The sequence below is a fragment of the Palaemon carinicauda genome, chromosome 13 (assembly GCF_036898095.1).
Source record: "Palaemon carinicauda isolate YSFRI2023 chromosome 13, ASM3689809v2, whole genome shotgun sequence".
Taxonomy (NCBI): domain Eukaryota; kingdom Metazoa; phylum Arthropoda; class Malacostraca; order Decapoda; family Palaemonidae; genus Palaemon; species Palaemon carinicauda.
Window position 1 is genome coordinate 74,888,915 of NC_090737.1, and position 15,000 is coordinate 74,903,914.

Consider the following 15,000-nt stretch of genomic DNA (forward strand, 5'->3'; position numbering starts at 1 on the left):
GATCGGTCATGGTATTCTGTGAATCCTTGTGAATAATCTTATACGTATTATAGACTTAATCTTAATATTTGTTGATTAAGTTCAGAGTATACAAATATCATTTTAGCCTAAAATTTCACTATCATAGAATTTATATTTAAATGTAATGCTAGCTTCAAGTCAATGTATTCCAGATGAAGAGTGTCATAAGATAAAAAAGCGGTTCGAAACACATGGCGACACAAAGTAATAAATGGAGGAAAACTAAAGCAGTTATCCTGTGTCACTGAAAACTAACATGACATCAATTATTCTGGAGAGATGATATCTTTGATTTTTGGATGCCACTAAGATAGTGCTTACTCATTATAAACTTGAACTAACATTTCCAAGTACCATATATATACATATGTGTATATATATATATATATATATATATATATATATATATATATATATGTGTGTGTGTGTGTGTGTGTGTGTTTTAATGCATTATACATGTATATTCTCTTTGTGGGTATATATATAAGCCTGTGGGTAGGCTATATATGAATTAGGAAATGTATTGGTGCAGAAGTAATTGAACCCGGTCACTTATTGTTAAAAAGAAGCTATATATATATATATATATATATATATATATATATATATATATATATATATATATATGTATATAAATGTATATATATACGTATATATATAAATATATATATATATATATATATATATATATATATATATATATATATATATATATATATATATATGCGTGTGTGTTTGTATGTCTGTCTTTATATGAGAATACAGTAGATGCAGATACTTTCTTAAATTACTAAATTTTTGCATGACATTCATATTCATGTTCCAAACCAAGCACAAGTAGGAAACTTCCTTACCGGAAAAGGTCAAATCTTGGGAAAAGGCAATACTTTGTCTTGATAGTAATTCAAGCTAACAAGAACAAGGAATTTATATAGCAAAAGGAAACCTTATTGAAGAAGTTCCTGTCGTTTGCATATACTGTAGTATTTATTGGCCATTTATGTATCTAATGTCTTATGCTGATTTAAGAGTACGTTTGTATGCAGCTTTGCTTTTATTATATTTAATATACGGATTTGTCGGTTATTAAATAGCATATATATATATATATATATATATATATATATATATATGTATACACACACACACACACACATATATATATATATATATATATATATATATATATATATATATATATATATATATATATATATGTATGTACATACACACACACACACACATATATATATATATATATATATATATATATATATATATATATTTATATATATATATATATATATATATATATATATATATATATATATATTAAGGGTTATTGACGTTTAATTCTGTATGAAATACGTAGTTTTAGAATAGAAATCACTCAGAGAAACCGTGTTCTTATAACTACTTCATCCGCGTTAATTTAAAGGATTAATGGTCGTTCATGAGTGGCAGAGGCAAAAGACGGGACAAAGTCCTAAGACCAGACATATATACATAGAATCAGGGGCTATGCCCCAGTCTCTACCCAAGCTAGGACTAGGTTATGGCTGTTGATGACCACTTAGTTCAGGACGGTGGGGTTGCAGACACTATTAGAAACTACCGGCATTTACCCTGAGATTGGCTTCAACTACCGTTCAAAAGATTATGAGACAAGGACATTTCCAACAAGCTTCCGCCATTGATAAATGTGTACATAGGTGTCTAGATTATTTATAGAGAATGCGTAGGTTTTTGATAACGACAATGGCACGGTTAGAAAACAAAACTAAAGTTATTGTCCGACAGGATCATGCATGTTGATTAAGGGTTGGGGGTGGGGGCGTTTTTAAGGTGACATTCATAATAGAAAATCAATCTTCTTCCTCCATTTTGGTAGGAACACTGGCTCTCATTATTATAGTCAATGCAATTCCTTGTTAATATGAGACCCAAAATACATAAATATTTAACATATTCACTGAAGCTTACAAAATTGGAATATCCTAATATATGCTTGTTCCTTCGCGATATGATATGAAGGATAAATTCACATGATCCCATAATACTCGACACTAAATATTCAAGCAATTTCCGTGTTCCTTTTATCAACAGGAATTTTATTTTTCTATAAATGTCCTTTTATGTAGTTTTATTTCTTGAAAAGAATTTACTACTTATTGTTTAAAAGCAACCTCCTGTGATTCCTTTTATCAACAATGCAATGCCATGACATTAAATGTAGTCTCTTAATTAGTATGAAGATTTAGTTATTAAATTTCATCAATTCCTCAGCCTATTCAGGATTTTACGCGTCATTATTATGTGTTAAATGAAATAGTTTCAGCTATAAAGCTTAAGAAATACTTTCTCATTCCCTCATGGATCTCCTTATGTTTATGTTTTCCCAGTAGATTCTCCGAAGTACAATTTTATTCTAAATATTAATTCAATTTTATTTTGCTTTGCATTTCTTGTTTTAGGATTACCTGTTGGATATCTCTCAATACATTACATGTACTACATAAAGGTGTATTTATCTTCTCTAATTTATGTATATATGTACTCACTCCTTCATGATAAATCCTTGAATTTCCCATTAACGTTTACTTCTTTTTTTCCTACAATAAGCCACCTCTCGTTTTCTTGTTGTAGGCTTAAAGGTTCCGAGTCATTTACGTGATTTAATGCTGCCCCATTCCTCTTGCGATGTTTTTGCCATTTTTCTTTTTAGAAGTGTTTTTTCCTCTGTCATAGACAAGTTGTTTTTGGTGGTAGAGCAATTGTGCAACCCCTGCTTTGCAAGATAATTTCCTAAAATTCCACTGTGGCTGGGGATTTTTCTACAGTTATACAGGATTATCTCTGTTTTCCTTTCAATTTGAGTTGGGGGGGGGGGTGGGGGGTTAATAGGATCTCTTGTATAATATGAACAAGTAGTTTGGATGATTTTTTATCGCGTTTTATCATGGAAACTGAAGTCATTGGATCTGTAAATATTTTCTTCCTCTCTGAACATGTAATTACCTTCATATGAAACTACAGTAAAAATTAATGTTATTAACATACGCTAATATAGCAAGTAATTGTAACAATCGTACATTACTGGAAACAAGCACCATGATTGGAACAAATTCCTTGGGGGATTGTTCTGTTGATAAACCCGTTACCCAACTAAACATTCAAGATGGCCGCTATGTTCAAGATGGACGTCATTAAATTTACAGATTTATTGCATTTTTTAAATAGAATAACAAAGACTTATTTGAATGATCATTGCGTCAAATCATACATTTTTCACCATGTAGAATTAAAATTTTTAACTGTCACTATCTTTCTTATAGAAAGATATTCCTGGAATCATAAATAGAGTAAAAAGTGCCCTTATCATAGGTACCGTCAGTTTGATATGTTATCGGATGTACATGTAGGCAGTAGGACTACATGCATTTACCACATATTATCTTACTGCTTGGATGGATATACTACCAAGATTCTAAACCTCGCATCTGCAGCTAAACAGTGCTGTGCAGGTCAGATCAAAGCAGATTCATTTATGTAGGGTGAAGAATTTCTACTTGCATCCAAAGTTGGTCAGCTGCCTGCAACTCTCTCCAATGGGTGGAAGCTCTATCCAAATGATTTCCCATAGATCTCCTCTTTTGGTTCAGTCTGAGCTGGCAGGAGACTGCATTTCTGGTTAATGTACTGCTGACTGACTCCAGATGCAGCCCTCTTGGTAGGCAACACACTTCCCATGCTGATTCGGCGCTGTTCCTGTTGAAGGAAAGGTCTCTACTTCTGAGCAAATATGCCTAACCTCGCATCAACATCTTCAGCTGTGTGGGATCTGTTGTATATTGTGACCACAAGTTCTTCAAGATCCCCAGGTCTTCATCAGCCCCTATCAGTGAGTACTGTAAAGGACACTGGAAACTTCATCACATACATCCCAGGTTTGCCAAGCAGACTTCTTCCCTTTGCCACGAAATGCTGAAACGACATTGCTGCCAGTGAAGGCATGGGAGAAGAGAATCCTTTTGCTCCAATTTGCAAGAGTGCAACACAAATGATGAAGAAAATCCCAACGCAAGTTCTGTCCTTGGCGAGAGGACAGCCACAACTGCAGCAGACCTAACTCCCGAAGTGCCTGTAGAACACTGACTGTAGTGACGACATCTGTTTTTCTGCCTTTAAATAGTGCGGTTACTGACAGCATCTTCTTTATTGGTTACAATTATCACATTTGGTGTAGTTATTCGTGCAGTCTTATCAGCCAGAAATTTGAACAGCTCGACTTTGATATCATTTCTCTCATGAAGTTTCACCAGTTTGAGGGAATTTTTCCCTCTCTAGTCACCCTGGGTCTCACATCACAGCCTCGCTTTGATCTAGTTTCAGCATTCAGAGAACATAACTTGTATTGTAGGAAGGACATAAGAGGTTACATACTCTTCAATTGTCTTTGAGCTCCGTGAGGCAGACTAGGCAGACTATTCACCAAAACTGCACTATCAATGAGGATGATGTTAGCATCTGGCGCTGCTTCAGTGGTTGTAATTTGACTTTTAATAATGGCGGTGGAGTGGGTATTCTGAGAGGTGTGGAGCTTTTCACCATCACTGAGGTCAGCAGAATGTGAGTGGTTCTCGTTAAAGAAAAACTCCATGTTAAATTCTTTGCTCTGGCATGATATGAACAGCTTGGAGAACAGTTGACAGCCGACTTTCAGCAATGTTTGCTTTCAAGAGTCAGCAGAGGATGTTACTTATCCGAAACAATTCATCCCTGTACTTCTTGATTGGTTTATAGAAAGAGGATTCTTTTTCCCTATTCAGTCCTTTTATAAACTCCTGGAAATGGACATTTCATTTCTCAAGGTGTATGCTGATCAGCTCACTAGCAGTTTGTTGACTAATATCCTTTGCATCAATTGAAAGAAATTATCAGCTCTCCTCCTGGAAAGGATTGCCTATATATTTAATGGCTTGTGATAACCTTCCTACTTTCTCAAGGAAGACTTTTTGTGCTCATTCTGTCTTTGCATTGTGGCTGGTGCGTTCAGTACCCTCTTTGGTCCCACTTGCTACCTCATACTGTGCAAACAAGTAGGTGACTTTCGGACCAGCTATCATTCATCTTTTTCTGGCTCTTCAGTTTTATTTCGTTAAACATAAGGCTAAACCGTTGGTGATGTTGTGCCTTGTTCTTCTTCAAAGGCTCTTTAATGTCACCACTATCATGAAATTTGGCTGGATCCAGAAAAATAAGTTTTTAGCACGTTTGACAACTTGAGCTCTTCACTCTCCTTCTGGCAAAGACAACACTTTTTCCATTCAGCCTGGAATTTAACTGGTACTAGACCTATATTTGTCATCTTGGTGAATGTTATTCAAGGTACCACTGTTTTATAGTTATCTGTATTCAGTGCATCAAGCTCGAGTGTTTATCATTTTACCACATTGATGATAATCATGCACAGTAACGTATGGGAGATGACTAGGTTCGAGTATAGAAGCGTATGTCCTACACCTAGCCAAATCATTCATCCAGTATCATTTATGTCCCATGCGATCTGTATACCATCTAGGAAATTACATGAAAAGCTATATAAAGTTCTGTAAGTTTAACTCAGCCCTCGTGTGCTGACACACCCTGTTAGTTCAGGATTTGCTGTCTAACAAAACATCTATATTAACCTACATATAATCTAGAGTAGCTAACTCGTGTGTGGCTTATTCGGCAACATTTGAGACACTAAGCTAATTGTATAGGTACACTAAACAGTTATTCAGCTGAGTTTCACAACAGCAGTAGCTTTCGGTGTTCCTTAGCTGCGTATTGACATCCTTTCTTTTTATACAAAGAAGCTAACAAGTCAGTGATTCTAAATTCGGAATCTAATTGGAGAAATATGTATGAAATGATCATTCAAATAGGAGAAGTCGTTGCCATTTTATTGAGAAATGCAGTATTTCTGTATATACAATGGCTGCCATCTTGAATGTGTTGGTGGTTAACGGGATTTCAATAAAAGATAAATCTTCAAGAAGTATGTTTGCCAATTTTGGTGTTTGTCTATAGAAATGAAAGATTCTGCTGAAAATTTGCTGTTGCCTGCTGCAGTATGCAGTATGCTGCAGCACAAGAGCCTCTCCATTTCCTTGGGAATTGGGAACGAGGCTTTCCTAACACAATCTATTGCCAAGAAGAATATCCAGAAAATCTGTTTCACCTCGTACACAGCTATATCTATCGAATTCAGGTTCATTCCAATAAAGATGGAAGTGGTTCTTTCATATCATCGTCTCTGAATTTTACGGTTATTGTTCTTTAGGCGAAAATTTACATATGAAGTCTACTGGTCTTTAGATTTTAGTGCATCTGTAACATGTTCATTTCAATTCCTGAACGGGAAAGTTTAACGTTATCCTTTTATTTTATATGCTGTTTTACAATTCTTCTCTGTTAGAATCTTCTGCTTGGAAAGACTATAGTTAATGTTTTTAAACTCAAAATTACTTCCCTTGCACCATCGTCTGCCCTCCTAAATACAGTGAAACTGATTCATCCCATCTTTATTGTAAGATGTGACATTTTTTGAAAATGTATACCAGCATATATATATATATATATATATATATATATATATATGTGTGTGTGTGTGTGTGTATATATATACAGTATATATATATATATATATATATATATATGTGTGTGTGTATATATACATATATATATATATATATATATATATATATATACATATATATATGTGTGTATATATATATATGAAGTATATATATATATATATATATATATATATATATATATATATATATATATATATATAATGCGTAGGACTGTTCAGAACCCACTTGACTTACGTTTAGTAGGTCGTGAATGGCCCTTGACTTGCTGCTCACAAGTCCACGTAGCTATAGATTTCTATTGTGCAGTTGGACACAGAAGTCCCTGGCACACCTCGCTTAGAACAAGTGCACCTTGCTGTTCCCTTACTGCGCGGCGAGTAACCAAACAGCTAGTATAAGGAGATATGGTAGAGGTGGTGGGCTGGGCTAAACACAAGAACTCATCGCACAGTAAGGGTTTAGCTGGGTGTACTTTCTCATAACGAAGTGTGCCAGGAATTCCTGTGTCCCCCTGTACCAGTATCTGCCTGGGTTAAGACAAAATGCAAGGGGAAAAATCACTTTTGAGGACAATATGCTGAGAGATCGGAAGCGAGTATTTAAGGGACACTCCCTCCAAATGGGATGAAGGCACATGATGAAATATATATGCACAGTATATATCTGTATATATGCTGAAAAGGTTATAGAGCAACATATTAAAAGTATAAAAATATGTGTATTTCTGTAAATTATAATAGATAACTTTATTGTTTTCGTTCATCAGATTATGAAGGAAAGCTTTTTATAAAGTTCTCTAAATAATTTACAAAAAATGCACATATTTTTATATTTTTATACTCGTCTCATATCTTTGTAGCATCTTTTCAGCATAATAAGGAAGTATGTCATAATACTTATTTGCACCATAGTATATATCGAGGCCCTGTACGTCAATAGGCGTAGGTGGAGATGATGATGATGATGATGTTATTGATATATATATATATATATATATATATATATATATATATATATATATATATATATATATATATATATACACACATACACACACATATATATACTGTACATGCGTATATATATATATATATATATATATATATATATATATATATATATATACACTCTCACAGGTTCAACCCATCCTATTCCCTCCTGCTTTCCTAGCTACCACATGGAAGTTTAGGCACTTTGTAAGAATTTGTCGTTTCTGAGTGTTTGCCGCTCAGCGTGAAAGGAGATATCTAAATATTTTAAAGATGTGCCACATATACTAATGTGTAGTTTTTGTTTGACGTTTTGACGTTTTGTAATCTTTGGAAAATTAGAATAGAAGAAGGAAATCGGTTGGGCAGGTAAGCGAATGATCAGGGCAGCGAGACTTCATCTAACCTCCTGCCTCTTACCAGAAATATCTTTTGTAGTTGCTCCTTCGCCGATATAGCCCCGAGAGTACTAAACTAGTAACAGGTTTATTCACTGGAAACAATGAGGCTGTAGCTGTAAATCCTATTTAAACAACACTTTGTTTTATATGGGATGGGAGTGGGGGTTTCAACTTACTGAAATGGCATATTGTCTTTAAAAAAAATGCCTGATTTCGGAAATATGCTCGAAAGTTGTCTTTCACTTTCCAGGCAGAATTTCAGGAGATATTTTATTTGTATAATAATTCCATATTGCTATTGGTAAAGGATCCATTTTGAGCAAAAGCTAGAACGCTATAATATTCCATCCGTTGTTCAAATTTTTGTGTGAATTTTGCTCGATTGAAAAGGCCTTATTGGGAATGATCTTTGGCTTTTAGTCTCTTCTTTTGCCAACAATGTTTAACATCTCTCTCTCTCTCTCTCTCTCTCTCTCTCTCTCTCTCTAACACAATTCTGTTAGTGAAAATAGTTTATAGGTTATATAGCACTCAGCCGCGTGTTCCTTATAACTTCAGCAATGAAGGATTTTGATATATGTATGTTTGGTGTAGATATATGGATATAACTGTACGGGTGTGTATGTAGAGATATGTATAGATGCGTACGTGTGTTTGTACTTCCATTTGTTGTATTCTTCCTTGTATGTCAAGTTATTTCTTAAAAAGAAAATATATATTACAGTCTTTATATGTCTGTGTAAATGGTAAAGGTATATCATGGTGCTTCTTTGTAAAAATTTCATATGATGTCTGAAGGCAAACATTTTTCATGAACTAGCAATCAACTTTCAACCTGAGTCTCTCTCTCTCCTCTCTCTCTCTCTCTCTCTCTCTCTCTCTTCTTTTTTCGTATTTCTAAAGCGAGGAATATTTTCTGTTTCATTTTATGAGAGAGAGAGAGAGAGAGAGAGAGAGAGAGAGAGAGAGAGAGAGAGAACATATTTTGTTGATTTGAAATTTCACATCTGATGAAGTCATTTGAAACTTGCTGTCCTTTGGTGTGATTACGTAGATTAACATATTGCTAAATTAGTTGTATTAATTGGTTTTCATGTTGTTTTTTCTGTTTTGCTTTTAAATTTTTCTAGCTATCTAAAATTTAATAACTTAAATTTTTGGGTTTTGAATGTATGATACCGGGCGGGGGGAGGGTGCATTGACCATTTAAAGACTCTGAGTAATTTATTTATGACTTAGACAATTACATGTAAGCTCGTTCAACTGTACTTTTTCGGGCAGATTTTCCTGGTATACTCGTGCCTGTAGGTGCTGCACGGGCCTAGATATTCTGATCATTTGAATTGATATTGTGATTTCTTAGTAGGTGCAAATAATCCTTGTTTGGACCGACAGCAACTACTACTACTACTACTACTACTACTACTACTACTACTACTACTACTACTACTATTACTACTACTACTACTACTATTACTAATAATAATAATAATAATAATAATAATAATAATAAAATATAGAGAACAAGGTTACATGTTGTACTTATTTTTTTTTTTATTTGGTGCCTTGGTTTTTGGGTCATTGGTGATTTGACGAATTATATTTTTCTCTTATCTCCATGTCAAAAAAAATTTCAACTGTTATCAGGTTTCCACTTTATACTAACCGACAAACAAAAAAAGGAAGACAATTTTAATTATTTCTTAACGTCTTCTTCATTGCTCCATTATTATATGCATATTCTTTCAAACTTTTGTACTGCCGATATTCATGGTTAAGTAAACAAAATTCATCCATTAGCAAATACCAAGAAACTGTGAAGGAGTGAAGGCAACATTCTTCTAATTCACCCAATTCACAGTAAATGTCAAAACTGCATTGGAAAGTTGGAATTGATATAGAATCATTGATTTTTTTAAGAAGGAACATATCACGTTTTACCTTGAGATTGGAATTGTCTGAAAGGCTGTAAATCTCTTCTTTTACGATCAGGATTCTAAGGAAGATGGTCGTTTTTGGTCGTTTATATAAGTTTAAAATGTATTTCTAGATGAAAGCTGTGTAAAGGTTATTGATATCTTCTTCACTCTCCTTTTATTCCTCTGCTTCATTCTCCTGGAAAGAAACTATATTTGCAAAGGCGTTGGGTGGAATATGGGTGGAAAAGAGGTTTTCTTTATTTTTCAATGTCAGATCTTTCGTACGCTCTTGGGATAGATATCAAATGAAAATGTTGACTGTGACTGGGAGCAATATGCTTTACTGTTTTGGTGTATGTGATTTACCTGACACGAAATTGACTAGCGAATTCATCCATAAACGATATCCCTGAGGTTAAGTAAAGAAAGAGGTAGCCGTAAGAGTTAACTAGAACGGGCACTTGGTAAAGCGCATACCTTCGTCAGCATCAAGTTTTTCTACAGGAAAACTGATGATGTTGTTGGTATTTGATCCCCAAAAACAAATGTCACAAGAAAGGGAAAGGAATTGTGTACATTTGTGGCACTAGTTTCATGCAAATAAGAAAAAAATTGGCCACAATATGGGAAAAAGATGTTTTTGATCTTTTCGTTACCTTGGCTTTGACTTTCGACCCACTACCTCCCAAATCTGATAAAATTGTCCTTGGATTATGGTGAATCATCCCACCAAATTTCATGAGATTCGGTCAAATAGGTTTTGAGTTATGTGAATCACTTATACACAGACAATCATACAAACAAATAAATACACAAACAAGGGTAATGACTTCATTTTATCTTGTTGTATATTACAAGATAGGCAATTGAATTATGCACATTTTGACACTAGTTTCATGCAAATCGGATAAAGATTGACCACGATAGAACAAAATAAGTTTTTGACCTTTTTCGGACCTTGGCCTTGACCTAAGACCCAGTCGCTCCCAAAATCTAATCCAATCATCTCACCAAATTTCATGAGATTCGACCAAATAGTTTTTGAATTTTCTGCTTCGTTTTTAACCTTTTCTGGACCTTGGCCTTGACTTTTAACGCCAAAATCTAATCAAATTGTCTTTGGTTCATGGCCAATCATCCTACATACACATAGACTGACAGACATACAATCATACGCCTATCAAAGCATAACCTTTGCTGCAACGAAGTTGGCGAAGGTAACGAGATTGACGTATGTTGCATAAGAGTAATCCGTAAATTCGAACATTTTTGATAAATGAACCTTGAAAGTTTGAGATAGAATATATATGTTCATTGGTGATACTAATTGCGGATCTATTTTGATTTATATTTATGAAGTATATGCTGGAGTTATTTTAACAATATTTATATAAAAAAAAAAAAGGGATCTCGGAATATATATGCACGAATTTTGTACTTGGTAAGTATTTTGACAAACAATAGAGAGGATGGCATTCAAGTTTCCGACATCACAGGAGCGCAATGAAATATATATTCTTGATTCATTTGATGTAGCCGTCATAAGTGCTCTTGTTGTCACTATCATCATTATTATTGTTATTATCATTAACTTAACCTCTCTAAGATCATAGACTTTAATTGAATATATTATTTCTCCTATTTTTATTTAATTTAAAGAGATTTAAAACCTCTCTTGAATTTTTTTTTTCAATATTTTATATGATTTGTTTGAAAAGGCTGGAATTAACCTTCAGTCTTACTGTATATAGATAAGGGAAATGTTCTACGAGTTGTGAACCAGACTTACAACATGTTTCTTGGCTATCAAGATTTTACTCGAGTAAATGGTAACGTTTTTATACTTCAGTGATATTAGGCGGAACTCATGAGGTTCGACTCTCTCTCTCTCTCTCTCTCTCTCTCTCTCTCTCTCTCTCTCTCTCTCTCTGTCGTTTACATGCATATAATAGTAAGGGGAATATTTTTTATTATTATTGTCATGTATGTTATCTTTTTATCTTGTAACATTTTTCTCTGAACAATATAGAAAACTTGAAGTTCATTTTTGCAAAATGTAAAAATTATTATTATTATTATTATTATTATTATTATTATTATTATTATTATTAATGTAAACCAAGCTAAATCTACAACAGATAAGATGATTAGAAGATAGGTTTTGTATGGAAAAGCATTAATACATTAATGACATTTCACTTTTAAAGCAACAGTGCAGCGCTAATTAAGCATGTTAAGATAAGTATCGCCAATACTGCTAGAACGACCATTGGCAAATTACTTTTGCTTTGAATAAACAGAAAACTTCCGGCACAGGAGAGAGTGACTATAACAAGTAACTTCCAGACATATTAGTTGTGTTGCTTTCAAAACCAATTTATGATATAATATTGAATATCGTTTTCGAGAATGTTACTTATATGATTGCTAATTTTGAATATTATGTACAAGCCCTGTGAGTGTAGATATTTTTTTAGCATATTGTTGTGTTATTTCCGTAACCTTAATTATTTTTTCAAATTGAAATCTCAAGTATTTGATTAGATTATTTTTCTTTAGCATTTAGTGTACTAATTTTATTCCTGACACCCTTGTTTTTAGATTGACCACAGGAGAAATTTCTTGAAAATATTTCTATGTTACTAAGTTTTAATCAAGAGCAGCATACGGGAGGCATGTTGTTCTTGATTAAAACTTTTTGTTTGATAAAGTTAAAAGAAAAAAAAATTATGAATTCATCATATTATAGTTTAACTGCCCAAATTTACTAGACCTATGGATATGGGCAGAAATAATGTGTTTTACCAAGAAACCATAAGAATATTGACTTGGCAAACTTTCTTATTGAATGTACAGAAGCTCAAACTCATTTGTTTTTTCTCGGTGTATGTAATGAAGATAGGGATATAGATGAATATTGTCAAGATAGAGTGTTTAATGTATTGCATGTATTATTCTATTCTTATATTCAGGAAATGACACCTTATAGACTACGAGGGAACGTTATATATACTAGAATAAGCTTAAGCTTTAGCCACAAATTTCCCCCCCCCCAAAAAAAAAAGAAAGAAAAATAACCAGTGGACATTTCAGAGAGCGAGTTATTCTTGATGGGGTGTAACAAAATATGCCGAGCTTAGATTTTCTTGTACCTTAACATTTTTTTTATGTATAGTATATATATATATATATATATATGTATATATATATATATGTATGTATATATATATATATATATATATATATATATATATATATATCTTAGGTGTATTTTGTGTATTTTAGAATGAAGGAGAATTTTCACAAGAAAACAATAGCTTTGATGATTGTTGACGTCACCACCATTACGGAGGAACAGTTCCTTGAAGGAGCAGCATTTTATCAAGAATTGTTGAAAACCTTTTGCGTCTTGTGATGCGAAGTAGATTGTTTAACCTTGACTGCTGTCTTCGTGTTTCTGTCGGTATCTTGTCCCCTTGACTACTTTCTTTCTACAACTTTCACTCTCTTTCTTTTGGTCTTATTTCTGAGCTATTCATCTATAAAAATATATATTTGCTTTAAAGTATGAATCTTTTCGTGAGTACATTTAGTGTATATGTGTGAGTGAATATCTCTCTCTCTCTCTCTCTCTCTCTCTCTCTCTCTCTCTCTCTCTCTCTCTCTCTTCTTATGAACTGACATTAAGGAACTAAACTTAATATCTTCTTCATCTTTAGGTGTCTTGACCCCAAGGCCGAACATTACTATTAATCCCATATTTTTGTTGTTCTTTCTTTCAGACTTTAAAAGTGACGAAGCATCGAGGGGGGACAAAGACGCGTCGGAGGGACCTAAGAATATATACCACGGTATAAGACCCCACATTTTATATATATATATACCATATATGCATATATAAATTTGATACTCTCACCGGTTTTTATATATATATATACTTGCATTTCTTACAACTCTCCTCCTGGGGTCCCCCTACAACAAGGGCTGGCCTTTCATGAAAAATGACGCTTAGATATTTTCAGTTTTTCTATTGATAAATGAAATTTCGTTAATCAAAATGACAAAATTTACACATTAATGATAGTATGCGTAGCAATTGTTTATGAACTGTGTAACAGATAAGTGTAAAAACCTGCAAATATAAAAGAAATGCAATTGCAGTAATTATGAAATTAGACATTCATTGATAAATTTGGGTAGATGGAAATAATTGAATATATCTAAGCGAATAAATAATCCCTGCTAAACTCTCCTAACATCTCAAATAAAAAAGAATTCACTACTTGAAGTTTAATCATATCCAATAAGATGTCATTCAGTTAAATACACGTTTTCTAAAGAAATTACGCTGTCTGATTAATATTTCAGGTAGTGAATTTTACACCCAATACTTTTACTTCCAATTTTCAATTATAATAGAAATGTGATATGCAATTCAGAATAACAGCACTGCACTCAGTTGCAAATCTTTGCCTCATAAAAAATACAAATTAAAATAAACATCAAATAGTGTAGTTTACTAATTACATCCACGAGAGAAATGTATTTTTACTAGCCACATAACCTCTTAACTTCTCTAATTCCTGCACCTTTGCTGGAAATAGAGAAGTTAAAAAGGTCATTGCACTATTAAGAAGACATACATGAATTTATTCTAATTAAACAGAAATATTCCCCAGAATCTCTTTAAAAAGTCAATTGAAAAAAGAACACTCATTAATTATCTCACTGGTATCTGCAAATTTACACAACTTCCTTATCATTGCAGTACTATTAACTGAAAAGGAAGGTCGTGGCATGTTTCTCTTTAACATTGAGTTTGAGGCAAAGATTTCCAAATCTTTTTATACAGGACATAGCCACACGGGCAGCTCTCTCAAACAATGGAATCTCAACTCCATTTTGATAAGACTTGGCGTATTTCAAGTATTTTACAATATTTTATTCTTCGGTTTTTCCTCTTTTCTTTTGAATAATTTCACGAGCTGTCCTCAACCCAATCTAAGATGAATAGATATTTTCTCTC

At 33.3% G+C, this 15,000-nt stretch overlaps 1 long non-coding RNA gene across 1 annotated transcript in view; it reads left to right on the forward strand.

The window, feature by feature from the left end:
* The window catches only part of LOC137651961 (uncharacterized), a 615,344-nt gene extending 601,516 nt beyond the window's left edge, over positions 1 to 13,828 (forward strand). The window contains exon 3 of the long non-coding RNA XR_011046145.1: positions 13,757 to 13,828. This is a non-coding gene — a long non-coding RNA (uncharacterized lncRNA). The remainder of the gene's footprint in view (positions 1 to 13,756) is intronic.
* The last annotated feature ends 1,172 nt before the right edge of the window (positions 13,829 to 15,000 follow it).